Here is a 14,205-nt window from a genome sequence, read left to right as displayed (position 1 = left end):
AGGAGGTCCCATTTCCCATGGGATCCAAGGAATTCTCTCCTATTCTCTGATCTCCCCCTGCTCTTCCTTTCGGTTGCTCTCATTGTTCATATTTCAGGTTTTCACGCTCATTTCTTTTCCCATTTTAAGTCTCATTGCTACGCAACCAGGCTATAACCTTTGCCCATTCTCCCTCCCCCCATCAGATCCCTTGTAAGCAGTTCATGCCTTCATTGTGAACCCTTTCCCTGCCTCCTGCCCCAGGTGAAAGGAAGATGGGGAAAAGGAATTAGCTGGAGGTTCAGACCTTACATTCTGTGGCTAAGCATAATCTGGGAAGGCTTCCTGCAGGCAGTGACTTTGGGTAGTAGGCTGCAAATAATGAGAGAGGAATAGATGGAGGGAACCATGATAAGAACCAAGACTACGATTTCTCTCAGCCTCTTCTTAGAACTGCAGGGCATTTCACCCCTGCTGGTTGCTCATTGGTCCTTTCATTCCTTCATTATTTGAGCACCATGTGCTGGGCGGGAAACAGGATCCTGACTCAGGTTCACAGGCTCCTACGGGAGACAGACATGCAAACAGCCTCACAATGTGATAAAGGCTAGGACCCTTTATCATATGCTCTGGGACCCCAAAGGCTGTTTAGAAGATGAGGGCATCCAAGGTGGTTGACATGTGGCTCTTTAAGGGTCAAATCTACGTTTCTCACACCCCAGGTGTGTTTACATAGAAAATTAATGCTTTTTACAGGGAAAAAAAAGTTACTTTGCATTTAAACAATATTGAGTGCTCCACTTTGTTTGCAAGCCCCACATCCAGTCCTGAAAGCATTTTCCTGGATCCCAGTGATTCTTACCTGTCAGTCCTTACTTTCCCATGGATTCTCTCTCCAGAAAACTGCTCATGTCCACCAATGTCTGGACACACTTCCAGGGGCTTCAAGGGCCCCAGGTTATAAATTTTGGTGCCAAAGGACTCAAAATTCCTAATGGTGTCTGAAAGAATAAACTGGACAGGGACCCTGCAATCATTTTCTCTGGGTAGAGAGCAGGGCAAAGGGACTCAGGCAGTAGAGGCTCCCCTGCAAAGGAAGGGGACAGATACTGGCAGCCCATCAGCTGCTGAGCCAGTGAGAGCCTCTGGGACTCTAATGGTTGGGTCGGGGCCTGAGCATCTGTGTTTCTGACAAGCTCCCAAGGGAGGCTGGAGCTGCTGGCTCTGGTCCACACTGAACAATGAGGCTTTAAACAAGCATGCCCTCTGTAGCCCTGCTTCTCTGCTTCCAAGGTGTGTTCCCTTCTCAGCAAAAAGCACCACCAGGTAGGAGAGTGACAACCTTGACACCCCCCCTCCGTTATCCCCACTTGCAGTTACCGAGACTTAACAATGCTACTTCCTAAATGACTCTAACTCCGTTTGTCCACCTATGTCCTCTCACCTTTAGTTTAGGTCAGCACCAACCAACCCCTGCCTGGGCCATTGCTGAATCCCTCCCCTACGCGTGATCACTTGGCCTCCGCTTTTGGTGTCCTTATGATCCATCTAAATTGCAAGTTGTCTCAGACTTTCAACACGGCCCTAGTCCTGCACACTTCTCCAGCTTCATCACTTCCCGTCACACTCTTGCGGTTCCCATCTCTTGGCCTTTGCCTATGCTGTTCCTCCTACTCAGAATCCTCCTGTCCAGCCTTGACCCAATTCTCAGTCCTGCTCCAGGCTTCAGCCTACGACCTGGCCCACTTGCTCTCTCCCCTCCTTTCACCTCAGTCTAGATTGGGAGCCTATCTGGCTGCTCCTGCCTCAGTCAGGACCGTTGTAGTTATTCCTAAAACTTCCTGGATCTCCTTTAAGCAAAACCAGGAATTGATTGTAAGGAGAGATGGGGGTGTTTCTTGGACTTGACAAGAAGGCTAGTCCTTTCCTCACTCCCCTTCTTCTCTGGGACTTCAGGGACTCTCATCCCACAGCCCTCTGTCTGGCTGCTTCAACTCTGCCTCTTTGAATCTTGACTCCAAATTCCTGGGATAGAGATTCTGATTGGCCTATCTGTAATCAGGTATTCTCCCTGAGTCAATCAGCTACTGCTAGGGGCCTGAGATTTAGCACAAACATCATCTCTGGGCTTCACCCCTAAGTGGGTGGGCAGTTTTGGAAAGGGGGATATGGGCTAAGAAGATCCCAAAGATGTCTCCTGCAGCTCTCAAGAGTATTCACCCCATGCTTCCCTCTTGTGGTGTAATTGCCTACTATTGGTCTGCCTCTGTCAGTGGATAGAACTCTTAGGACAAGGCCAAGTCATGTAACTCTGTCAATAGGGACAAAACAGAACGTGCCCAACAAATTTTTGTGGGATGAAGTACCAAGGATGCTCAGAAAAAGGACAGGCCTTTGGGTCCATAGAAGCATCACAAAGGAGGTAACTTTTGGTCTAGATATTAAAGGGGAGTGAGTCTACCTGGAAATGGGTGAGGCATAGCTGAGTGGAGAACTAGACCCCTAAAGTGTCTGAGACAAATACTTCCTCCTCTGAATTCCTGTTGATCTGTTCTCACAGGAGTGGAGGCCAGTGTTATAATGATGTTTGTGTGCCTGTCTCCCCTAGGAGCCTCAGGGGCTGTGTGGTTTTTGTCTTTGCATAACAAATCCCCAGCATCTGTTGAATGAAACTGAATCCCCTCATGGCAAGGAGGTGGGCAACAGAAAACCCTAAGACTGTCTTTAATACATGCTCATGGAAGCCAACACTGTGCCAGATTTTGGGGCTACTGAGATGGACCAACCTGGTCCCACCTGGAGGAGCCAGACAAAATTCCAACAAGAATGATATGGGTGATACAGTCAAGAAAATTGCAAAAGTGCAGCTGAGGCTGGGAAACCCCAGCCAACCTCATAGAGAGGAGACTAAGAGCCTGTAATCTTCTCTAGGAGGAGACGATAGAATTGACTTCAAGCAGTTATGATGTTGGCTGAATTTTTTCTTTACTACATAAACCTCACGTATATGGCATAGTGATTAAGTGCTACGGCTGCTAACCAAAGGGTTGGCAGTTCGAATCTACCAGGCGCTCCTTGGAAACTCTATGGGGCAGTTCTATTCTGTCCTATAGAGTCGCTATGAGTTGGAATGGACTCAACGGCACGGGTTTTTTTTTGGGGGGGTGGTTTATACTTAGCACACTCAGTGTTTGTAGCCACTTTCCATTTCTTTGTCACCACTAAAAGGAAGGCACAGTACTCCCATTTTACAGATGAACAGCCTGATTTAGGGTGGTTAAGGGACTTGCCTCAGGTCACACAGCATGTCAGTACAGCTGGTCCCTCCACACCATCCCAGATGAAGGGAGAGGGACAGAAAGAGACTTCATTGCTTGGAAGGAGCTAAAGGCCCTTCCAGACTCCTCAGGTTCTTTCCAGACCTAGGAGCCCTGTAAGTGGGAACCGTTTCTCCTCCCCTACTCAGGCAAAACTAGCACTGAGCACCTTTTGTACATAAGACATCACAGCTCCCCCCCCGCCCATTGAAGCCTACTCTCAGAAAAACACCAGCATAACAGTTATTTACCCCTAAGGTAAAGTAAATGCTCCTAATTTCTCATTGTGCAATGTATTTATATATACTATATTTGAATTCTCAGGCCTGGGTTCAAATTCTGACTCCGCAAGTTACTGACTGTGAGATCGGATACAATTCAACCTCTCTGAACCTCAGTTTTCGCATTTTAAAAGGAAGGATATGGTAACTTGTGGTAAGCAAATGAGAGATTGCATCTAAGTCACACAACAGAGTGGCTGGCGTACTGTGCATGTTTATTAACAGTTATAGCATTAAAAGGTTGCGTCTTTGGAAGGGATTCTTGGCAGAGGCTGAAGAGAACCAGAGCCATTTCCTGAGAGCCTGGGTGAGCATCTATCTATGGAGCTGCCTCTCTGCCTCTAGTACAGAACTGTTCACAACTGAAGAACTGTGAAGAGCCTGAGTGAGAACTGACTCAGCAGAGACCACGGCAAGCTCTGGATTCCTTTCGGTTGAAGCAGCTTGGGAGGGTCACTGGAGGGAGGTGGAAACGAGAGAGACCCAGGTGGTGGGCCTGTGCAAGTGTGAAGGCCCAGGAGACATATGGGCACCCCTGTGACCAGGTGTACTCAATGATTTCCTCCTGTTCTAAGGCCAGAAATCTCTCTAGCTCACTGGAGCAGAGAGCAGTTGTCCTCAGCTGGCACCACAGGTCTAGAGTCCTTCTTTCTGCCATTATAGACCATGTCATTATTATTTTTTAATTTACTGTGGTAAAATACATGTAACATAAAATGTAGCATTTTAGCCATTTTAAAGTCTAAAAAATTAGGGGCTTTTAGGACATTCACAATGTTGTGTGGCCATCATCCGCCACCACCCTCTATTTTCAGAACATTTTCATCACCCCAAAAGGAAACCCGTTAAGCAGTCATTCTCTATTCCCCACTTTCTCCAGCCCTGGGAACCACTAATCTACTTTTTGTCTATCTCAATTTGTCTATTCTGGAGAGTTCCTATAAATGGAATCATTTGGCCACGTGTGGCCTTCTGTGTCTGGCTTCTTAGCATGTGTTCAAGGTTCATCCATCTTGTGGCATGTATTAATCCTTCACTTCTTTTTTTTTTTATTAACTTTTATTGAGCTTCAAGTGAACGTTTACAAATCAAGTCAGACTGTCACATGTAAGTTTACATACACCTTACTCCGTACTCCCACTTGCTCTCCCCCTAATGAGTCAGCCCTTCCAGTCTCTCCTTTCGTGACAATTTTGCCAGATTCCAACTCTCTCTATCCTCCCATCCCCTCTCCAGACAGGAGATGCCAACACAGTCTCAAGTGTCTACCTGATATAATTAGCTCACTCTTCATCAGCATCTCTCTCCTACCCACTGTCCAGTCCCTTTCATGTCTGATGAGTTGTCTTTGGGAATGGCACTTCTTTTTATGACAAAATAGTATTCAATTCTAGGGATATAACACATTTTCTTGGTCCATTCATCAATTACTAAGCATTGGTTGTTCCTACCTTTGGGCTATTGTGAATAGTGCTGCTATGAACATTCACGTAGAAGTTTTTGTTTGACCACCTGTTTTGAATTCTTTTGGATATATACCCAGGAGTGGAATTGATAAGTCATATGGTAATCCTGGGAGTCCCTGAGTGGTGAAAACGGTTAAGTGCTGGATTACTGGCTACAAGGTTGGCGGTTCGAACCCACCTAGAGGCGCCTTGTAAGTTAGGTCTGGCGATCTGCTTTGTAAAGGTCACACAGCCTTGAAAACTCTATGAAGCAGCTCTGAGAACAGATTGGACAGCAACTAACACAACAATCCTATGGTAATCCCATGTTTAACTTATTGAGGAATCACCAAACTAATTTCCGTATCAGCTGCATTATTTTACATTCGCACCAGTGATATACAAGGGTTCCAAATCTCCACATCCTCACCAACACTTGTTTTTTTTTTCTGTATTACTAATAATATTATTATTACCGTAACCATCCTAGTAGATGTGAACTGCTACCTCATTGTGATTTTCATTTGTATTTCCCTAAGGACCAATGATACTGAGTATTTTTTCTTGTGCTTAACGCCCATTTGTATATCTTTCTTGGAGAAATGTCTATTCCAGTCTTTTGCCCATTTTTAATTGAGTTGTTTGTCTTTTTGTTGCTGAGTTGTGAGAATTCTTCATATATTCTGAATATGCACTAGACGTTTGTGAGATATATGATTTGTAAATATTTTTCCATTCTCTGGGTGGTCTTTTCACTTTCTTTATAGTGTTTTTTGATGCACAAATATTTTTAATTTTGATGAATTCCAGTTTACCTATTTTTTTTTCCCCTTTGGTTGCTCGTGCTTTTGGTGTCATACCTACAAAATCATTACCAAATCCAATGTTATGAAGATTTACCCTTATGTTTTCTTTTAAGAGGAGCCCTGGTAGTGTAGTGGTTAAAGCCCTTGGCAGCTAACCAAAAGGTCAGTGGTTTCAACCCACCAGCCACTATGTGGGAGAAAGACGTGGCAATCTGCTTCCATAAAGATTTACACCCTTGGAAATCCTATGGGGCAGTTCTACTCTGTCCTATAGGGTCGCTATGAATTGAATCAACAAGAATGGTTTTTGTTTTTTAACAGTTTTAGCTCTTGCATTTAGATCTTTGATCCATTCTGAGTTAATTTTTATATGTGGTATAAAGTAAGGGTCCAACTTCATTCTTTTACGTGTGGCCATCCGGTCGTTCCAGCACTATTTGTTGAAAAGACTATTCTTTTACCCATTGAAGGGTCTTGGCACCCTTGTCGAAATCAATTGACTGTGAATGAATGGGTTTATTTCTGGACTCTCAGTTCCATTCCGTTGATTTATATGTCTATCCTTATGCCAGGACCACACTGTTTCGATCACTGTAACTTTGTGGTAAGTTTTGAAATTGGAAAGTGTGAGTCCTCCAACTTTGTTCGTTTTCAAGATTGTTTTGGCCACTTGGTATCTTATTTGTGAATTTTAGGATCAACTTTTCCATTTCTGCAAAAACGCTGCTCAAATTTTGATGAAGAGTGTGTGGAACCCGTAGATCACTTTGCGGAGTATTTTCATCTTAACAATATTAAGTTTCCAATCCATAAACAGTGGTTGTCTTGCCATTTATTTCAGTTTTCTTTTTTTCAGCAATGTTTTAGTTTTCAATGTTCGAGTCTTCTGTCTCCACAGTTAAATTTACCTCCAAGCATTTATCCTTTTAGATGCTATTGCAAATGGAATTTTTAAAAAATTTTGTTTTCGGGTTGTTCATAGCTAGTGTCTAGAAATGCAGCTGATTTTCGTGTGCTGATCTTGTATCCTGCAAGTGTGCTGAGTTCATTTATTAGCTTAAAATCTTTTTTTTGTGTGTGGATTCTTTTGTATTTTTTAAATATATATGTAAGATATAATCAGCAAATAGTGGTGACTTTTACTTCTTTCTTATCCAGATGCATTTTTTTTTTTTTCAAAGAGGCCTTCTAGCACTGTGGTTAAGTATTGGCTGCTAACCAAAAAGTTGGCAGTTCGAACCACCAGTGCTCTGCAAGAGAATAATGTGGTAGTCTGTTTCTGTAAAGATTACAGCCTTGGAAACTCTGTAGGGCAGTTCTGCTCTGTCCTGCAGGGTCACTGTAAGTTGGAATCAACTTGACTGGCAATGGGTTTGGTTTGGGTTTGATATTTATTTTTTTTGCCTAATTGCTCTGGCTAGAACTTCCCATACAATGTTGTCTTAGTTGTCTAGCGCTGCTATAACGGAAATACCATAAGTGGATGGCTTTAACAAAGAAAAGTTTATTTCTTCACAGTAAAGTAGGCTAAAAATCCAAATTCAGGGCGTCAGCTCCAAGAGAAGGCTTTTTCTCTCTGTTGGCCTTCTCATCAATCTTCCCCCAGACTAGGAGCTTCTTGGCACAGGGACTCCCGGTCCAAAGGATGTGGTGTGCTCCCAGCACTGCTATCTTGGTGGTGTGAGGTCCCCAACTCTCTGCTTGCTTCCCTTTCCTTTTATCTCTTGTAAGATAAAAGGTGATGCAGGCCACACTCCAGGGAAAGTCCCTTTACATAGGCTCAAGGGTGTGACCTTAGTAAAGGTGTTACAATCCCACCTGAATCCTCTTTAACATAAAATTACAATCATAAAATGGAGGATAACCACACAATACTGGAAGTCATGGGCAAATTGATACACACTTTTTTTTTTTAAATAACTTTTATTAAGCTTCAAGTGAACGTTTACAAATCCAATCAGTCTGTCACATATAAGTTTACATACATCTCACTCCCTACTCCCACTTGCTCTCCCCCTCTTGAGTCAGCCCTTTCAGTCTCTCCTTTCGTGACAATTTTGCCCGCTTCCCTCTCTCTCTATCCTCCCATCCCCCCTCCAGACAAGAGTTGCCAACACAATCTCAAGTGTCCACCTGATATAATTAGCTCACTCTTCATCAGCGTCTCTCTCCCACTCGCTGACCAGTCCCTTTCATTTCTGATGAGTTGTCTTCGGGGATGGTTCCTGTCCTGTGTCAACTGAAGGTCTGGGGAGCATGGCTGCCGGGATTCCTCCAGTCTCAGTCAGACCATTAAGTTTGGTCTTTTTATGAGAATTTGGGGTCTGCATCCCACTGATCTCCTGCTCCCTCAGGGGTCCTCTGCTGTGCTCCCTGTCAGGGCAGTCATCGATTGTGGCCGGGCACCGACTAGTTCTTCTGGTCTCAGGATGATGTAGGTCTCTGGTTCATGTGGCCCTTTCTGTCTCTTGGGCTCTTAGTTGTCTTGTGGCCTTGGTGTTCTTCATTTTCCTTTGCTCCAGGTGGGTTGAGACCAATTGCTGCATCTTAGATGGCCGCTTGTTAGCATTTAAGACCCCAGACGCCACATTTCAAAGTGGGATGCAGAATGATTTCATAATAGAATTATTTTGCCAATTGACTTAGAAGTCCCCGCAAACCGTGTTCCCCAGACCCCTGCGCTTGCTCCGCTGACCTCTGAAGCCTTCATTTTATCCCGGAAACTTCTTTGCTTTTGGTCCAGTCCAATTGAGCTGACCTTCCATGTATTGAGTGTTGTCTTTCCCTTCACCTAAAGCAGTTCTTGTCTACTGACTAATCAATAAAAAACCCTCTCCCACCCTCCCTCCCTCCCCCCCTCGTAACCACAAAAGTATGTGTTCTTCTCAGGTTTACTATTACTCAAGATCTTATAATAGTGGTCTTATACAATATTTGTCCTTTTGCCTCTGACTCATTTCGCTCAGCATAATACCTTCCAGGTTCCTCCATGTTATGAAATGTTTCAGAGATTCGTCACTGTTCTTTATCGATGCGTAGTATTCCATTGTGTGAATATACCACAATTTATTTACCCATTCATCCGTTGACGGACACCTTGGTTGCTTCCAGCTTTTTGCTATTGTAAACAGAGCTGCAATAAACATGGGTGTGCATATATCTGTTTGTATGAAGGCTCTTGTATCTCTAGGGTATATTCCCAGGAGTGGGATTTCTGGGTTGTATGGTAGTTCTATTTCTAACTGTTTAAGATAACGCCAGATAGATTTCCAAAGTGATTGTACCATTTTACATTCCCACCAGCAGTGTATGAGAGTTCCAATCTCTCCGCAGCCTCTCCAACATTTATTATTTTGTGTTTTTTGGATTAATGCCAGCCTTGCTGGTGTGAGATGGAATCTCATCGTAGTTTTAATTTGCATTTCTCTAATGGCTAATGATCGAGAGCATCTTCTCATGTATCTGTTGGCTGCCTGAATATCTTCTTTAGTGAAATGTGTGTTCATATCCTTTGCCCACTTCTTGATTGGGTTGTTTGTCTTTTTGTGGTTGAGTTTTGACAGAATCATGTAGATTTTAGAGATCAGGCGCTGGTCGGAGATGTCATAGCTGAAAATTCTTTCCCAATCTGTAGGTGGTCTTTTTACTCTTTTGGAGAAGTCTTTAGATGAGCATAGGTGTTTGATTTTTAGGAGCTCCCAGTTATCGGGTTTCTCTTCATCATTTTTGGTAACGTTTTGTATTCTGTTTATACCTTGTATTAGGGCTCCTAGGGTTGTCCCAATTTTTTCTTCCATGATCTTTATCGTTTTAGTCTTTATGTTTAAGTCTTTGATCCACTTGGAGTTAGTTTTTGTGCATGGTGTGAAGTATGGGTCCTGTTTCATTTTTTTGCAAATGGATATCCAGTTATACCAGCACCATTTGTTAAAAAGGCTATCTTTTCCCCAGTTAATTGACACTGGTCCTTTGTCAAATATCAGCCGCTCATACGTGGATGGATCTATGTCTGGGTTCTCAATTCTGTTCCATTGGTCTATGTGTCTGTTGTTGTACCAATACCAGGCTGTTTTGACTACTGTGGCTGTATAATAGGTTCTGAAGTCAGGTAAGGTGAGGCCTCCCACTTTCTTCTTCTTTTTCAGTAGTGCTTTGCTTATCCGGGGCTTCTTTCCCTTCCATATGAAATTGGTGATTTGTTTCTCTATCCCCTTAAAATATGACATTGGAATTTGGATCGGAAGTGCGTTAAATGTATAGATGGCTTTTGGTAGAACAGACATTTTTACTATGTTAAGTCTTCCTATCCATGAGCAGGGTATGTTTTTCCACTTAAGTATGTCCTTTTGAATTTCTTGTAGTAGAGCTTTGTAGTTTTCTTTGTATAGGTCTTTTACATCCTTGGTAAGATTTATTCCTAAGTATCTTATCTTCTTGGGGGCTACTGTGAATGGTATTAATTTGGTTATTTCCTCTTCGGTGTTCTTTTTGTTGATGTAGAGGAATCCAAGTGATTTTTGTATGTTTATTTTATAACCTGAGACTCTGCCAAACTCTTCTATTAGTTTCTGTAGTTTTCTGGAGGATTCCTTAGGGTTTTCTGTGTATATAATCATGTCATCTACAAATAGTGATAACTTTACTTCTTCCTTGCCAATCCGGATACCTTTTACTTCTTTGTCTAGCCTAATTGCCCTGGCTAAGACTTCCAACACGATGTTGAATAAGAGCGGTGATAAAGGGCATCCTTGTCTGGTTCCCATTCTCAAGGGAAATGCTTTCAGGTTCTCTCCATTTAGAGTGATGTTGGCTGTTGGCTTTGCATAGATGCCCTTTATTATGTTGAGGAATTTTCCTTCAATTCCTATTTTGGTAAGAGTTTTTATCATGGATGGGTGTTGGACTTTGTCAAATGCCTTTTCTGCATCAATTGATAAGATCATGTGGTTTTTGTCTTTTGTTTTATTTATGTGATGGATTACATTAATGGTTTTTCTGATATTAAACCAGCCTTGCATACCTGATATAAATCCCACTTGATCAGGGTGAATTATTTTTTTGATGTGTTGTTGGATTCTATTGGCTAGAATTTTGTTGAGGATTTTTGCATCAATGTTCATGAGGGATATAGGTCTATAATTTTCTTTATTTGTAATGTCTTTACCTGGTTTTGGTATCAGGGAGATGGTGGCTTCATAGAATGAGTTGGGTAGTATTCCGTCATTTTCTATGCTTTGGAATACCTTTAGTAGTAGTGGTGTTAACTCTTCTCTGAAAGTTTGGTAGAACTCTGCAGTGAAGCCGTCCGGGCCAGGGCTTTTTTTTGTTGGGAGTTTTTGGATTACCATTTCAATCTCTTTTTTTGTTATGGGTCTATTTAGTTGTTCTACTTCTGAATGTGTTAGTTTAGGTAGGTAGTGTTTTTCCAGGAATTCATCCATTTCTTCTAGGTTTTCAAATTTGTTAGAGTACATTTTTTCATAATAATCTGAAATGATTCTTTTAATTTCATTTGGTTCTGTTGTGACGTGGTCCTTCTCGTTTCTTATTCGGGTTATTTGTTTCCTTTCCTGTATTTCTTTAGTCAGTCTAGCCAATGGTTTATCAATTTTGTTAATTTTTTCAAAGAACCAGCTTTTGGCTTTGTTAATTCTTTCAATTGTTTTTCTGTTCTCTAATTCATTTAGTTCAGCTCTAATTTTTATTATTTGTTTTCTTCTGGTGCCTGATGGATTCTTTTGTTGCTCAGTTTCTATTTGTTCAAGTTGTAGGGACAGTTCTCTGCTTTTGGCTCTTTCTTCTTTTTGTATGTGTGCATTTATAGATATAAATTGGCCTCTGAGCACTGCTTTTGCTGTGTTCCAGAGGTTTTGATAGGAAGTATTTTCATTCTCGTTGCTTTCTATGAATTTTCTTATTCCCTCCTTGATGTCTTCTATAACCCAGTCTTTTTTCAGGAGGGTGTTGTTCATTTTCCAAGTGTTTGATTTCTTTTCCCTAGTTTTTCTGTTATTGATCTGATACACACATTTTTGGGGGGACATAATTCAATCCATGACAAACGTTGAACAGCAGTGGTAAAAGCGCACATCCTTGTCTTGTTGCTGTTCTCAGAGAGAAAGCTTTCAGTTTTTCACCATTATGATGTTAGCTGTGAGTTTTTCATAAATGCAATCTATCATATTAAGAAAGTTCTCTTCTATCTTTAGTTTGCTGAACACTTTTGTCATGAAAGGCTGTTGGATTTTGTCAAATCTTTTTTCTTCATCAATTGTGATGCTCGTGTGTTTTTTTCCCTTCATTCTACTAATGTGGTGTATAACATGGATTGATTTTTATTTGTTGAACCGCACTTACGTTCCTGAGATAAAACCCACTTTGTTATGGTGTATAATCCTGTTAATACATGGCTGGATTCAGTTTGCTGTTATTTTGTTGAGGATTTTTGCATCTACATTCATAAGGAATATTTGTAGTTTTGTTGTCATTTTTTTTCTGGGTTTGGCCTCAGGGTGATGCTGGCTTCATAGAATGAATTAGGAAATGATTTGCAGTGCAACAGATTCCTCTTTACATGTGGCATTCCTGGCCTTGGGTTTGTAGTTCTTCCAAGATGATTTGCTAGGCCACATCTTGCAAAGGGAGTGGGCAGGTTACTATGCAAATAAAGTGCATAAAACCCTTGCAGGGATTGGACAGTTTACCGTGAAATTTAGGTGACTGTGGCCTACTATGGGTATTGGTCAGTTTGTAGTCTTGGTGGAAGGAGTAGGCTTATGAAAGAGTGAATCCCACAGATGTTTAGGGGACCTCACTACCATCAAGAGGAAGAACCTGGAGCAGAGCGTGTCTTTTGGATCCAGGATCCCTTTGCCGAGAACCTCCTAGACCCAGGAGAGACAGAGAGCTGTAACACTGAAAGTAGTGAGAGGGTGCAGCAGCAGCATAAGCAGCAGTGGTGTGAGACTGTGGGAACCAGGAGACTGGTGTAGGACATCTGTGGTGGGCTTGCTGGCCCATGGAGCAAGGCAGCTGTGGTAGGTTTGCTAGTCCATGGAGAGAGAGAGCTGAGCACCTTTGGACAGGAGGCTTGCTGATGGAGTAGGATTCCTCCAGGCACTTGTCCGTGGAATTAAAGAGCTGTAACACTTGCCCAAGCAGGGCAGAGGCCTGGCAGTGGAGGCCAGGCTGAGAGTGTGGCCAGCCCAGCCTACAAGGGTGGCCTGCCTACTGGCATGGGTGAGAAGGAGCTGAGAGCTGTCTTGGTTGGAAGCTGTCCTGATTGAAGTACTGTATCCTGTCTCCTGAGTTGTTCCTGTTACTTCCCAGCCTCAGTTTTTCCATCTTTGAAGTAGAATGATAATTGTGCAGACCTCACAGGGTCAATGTGAGAATTAAATGAGTTAATACCTGTAAAATACTCATAGTCACGCCTGGCATGTCTTACTGCTATTCTCCAGCATCACACAGTGCCTGGCACAAGGTATGTACTCAGTAGTAATTGCTTAATGGGGTACTTGATAGTACAGAAATTATGCCAGTCCTTCATTACACACTGGAGTGGATTTAAAAAAAAAAAAAGCACTCCAGATTACAGTCCGGGTGATTAGAGAAGTGGTGTACAAGCAGAAAGCTTAAAAAAATCTGAAGAATGGGATGACTGTTGAAGAAACCAGTACAATCTTCTGTCATCTTGGATTCTGATTTAGAGTAAACATGGTTTTGGCATTCTGAAGTGGGAGTGGGCTGGAAGTGTAGCTGGCAGGGGAAGGGCTGGGCTGACTCTTGTGGAATGAGAAGAAGGTGAAACAGGTGAAAGGAAGAGGGTGGGTCTTAGGGTGGGTTCTCTAGAGAAGCAAAACCACACACCCACACCCACACCCACACACACATAGAGAAAGAGTTATCTGAAGGAAATGGTTCATGTGGTTGTAGACGGTGGCAAGTTCCAAGTCCATGGGTCAGACATCAGGCTGGAGGCTTCTCCTGACTCACACAACTGCAGGGGCTGATGAGCCCAAGATCGGCAGGTCAGATGGCAGGCTGCTGGCTCACAGGCTACAGAGGCTGACGAATCCCAAGATTGGCAGGCAATATGGCAGGCTGCTGGTTCAAGTTCCAAAAACCAGAGGTCAGATGATGACGAGCTGGATGCAGGATCCAGAGTGAGCAAAAGCCAGCAAGCTTTGCCAAAATGTCCATATATATTGAATGCAGGCCACACACTCCCATTGCAACTGATTGGCTGATCACATCATGGAAGTGATTACATTATTTCACAAAATGGAGGATAACTACATCATTACATAACAGCCAAATTACATCATTAAATAACTGCCAAACTACATCATTACATAACTGCCAAACCACTGAGGAT

Source organism: Loxodonta africana, chromosome 22, assembly GCF_030014295.1.
Source record: "Loxodonta africana isolate mLoxAfr1 chromosome 22, mLoxAfr1.hap2, whole genome shotgun sequence".
Lineage (NCBI taxonomy): Eukaryota > Metazoa > Chordata > Mammalia > Proboscidea > Elephantidae > Loxodonta > Loxodonta africana.
The sequence above is the reverse complement of the archived record's forward strand: the minus strand, read 5'-3'. Positions refer to the sequence as shown.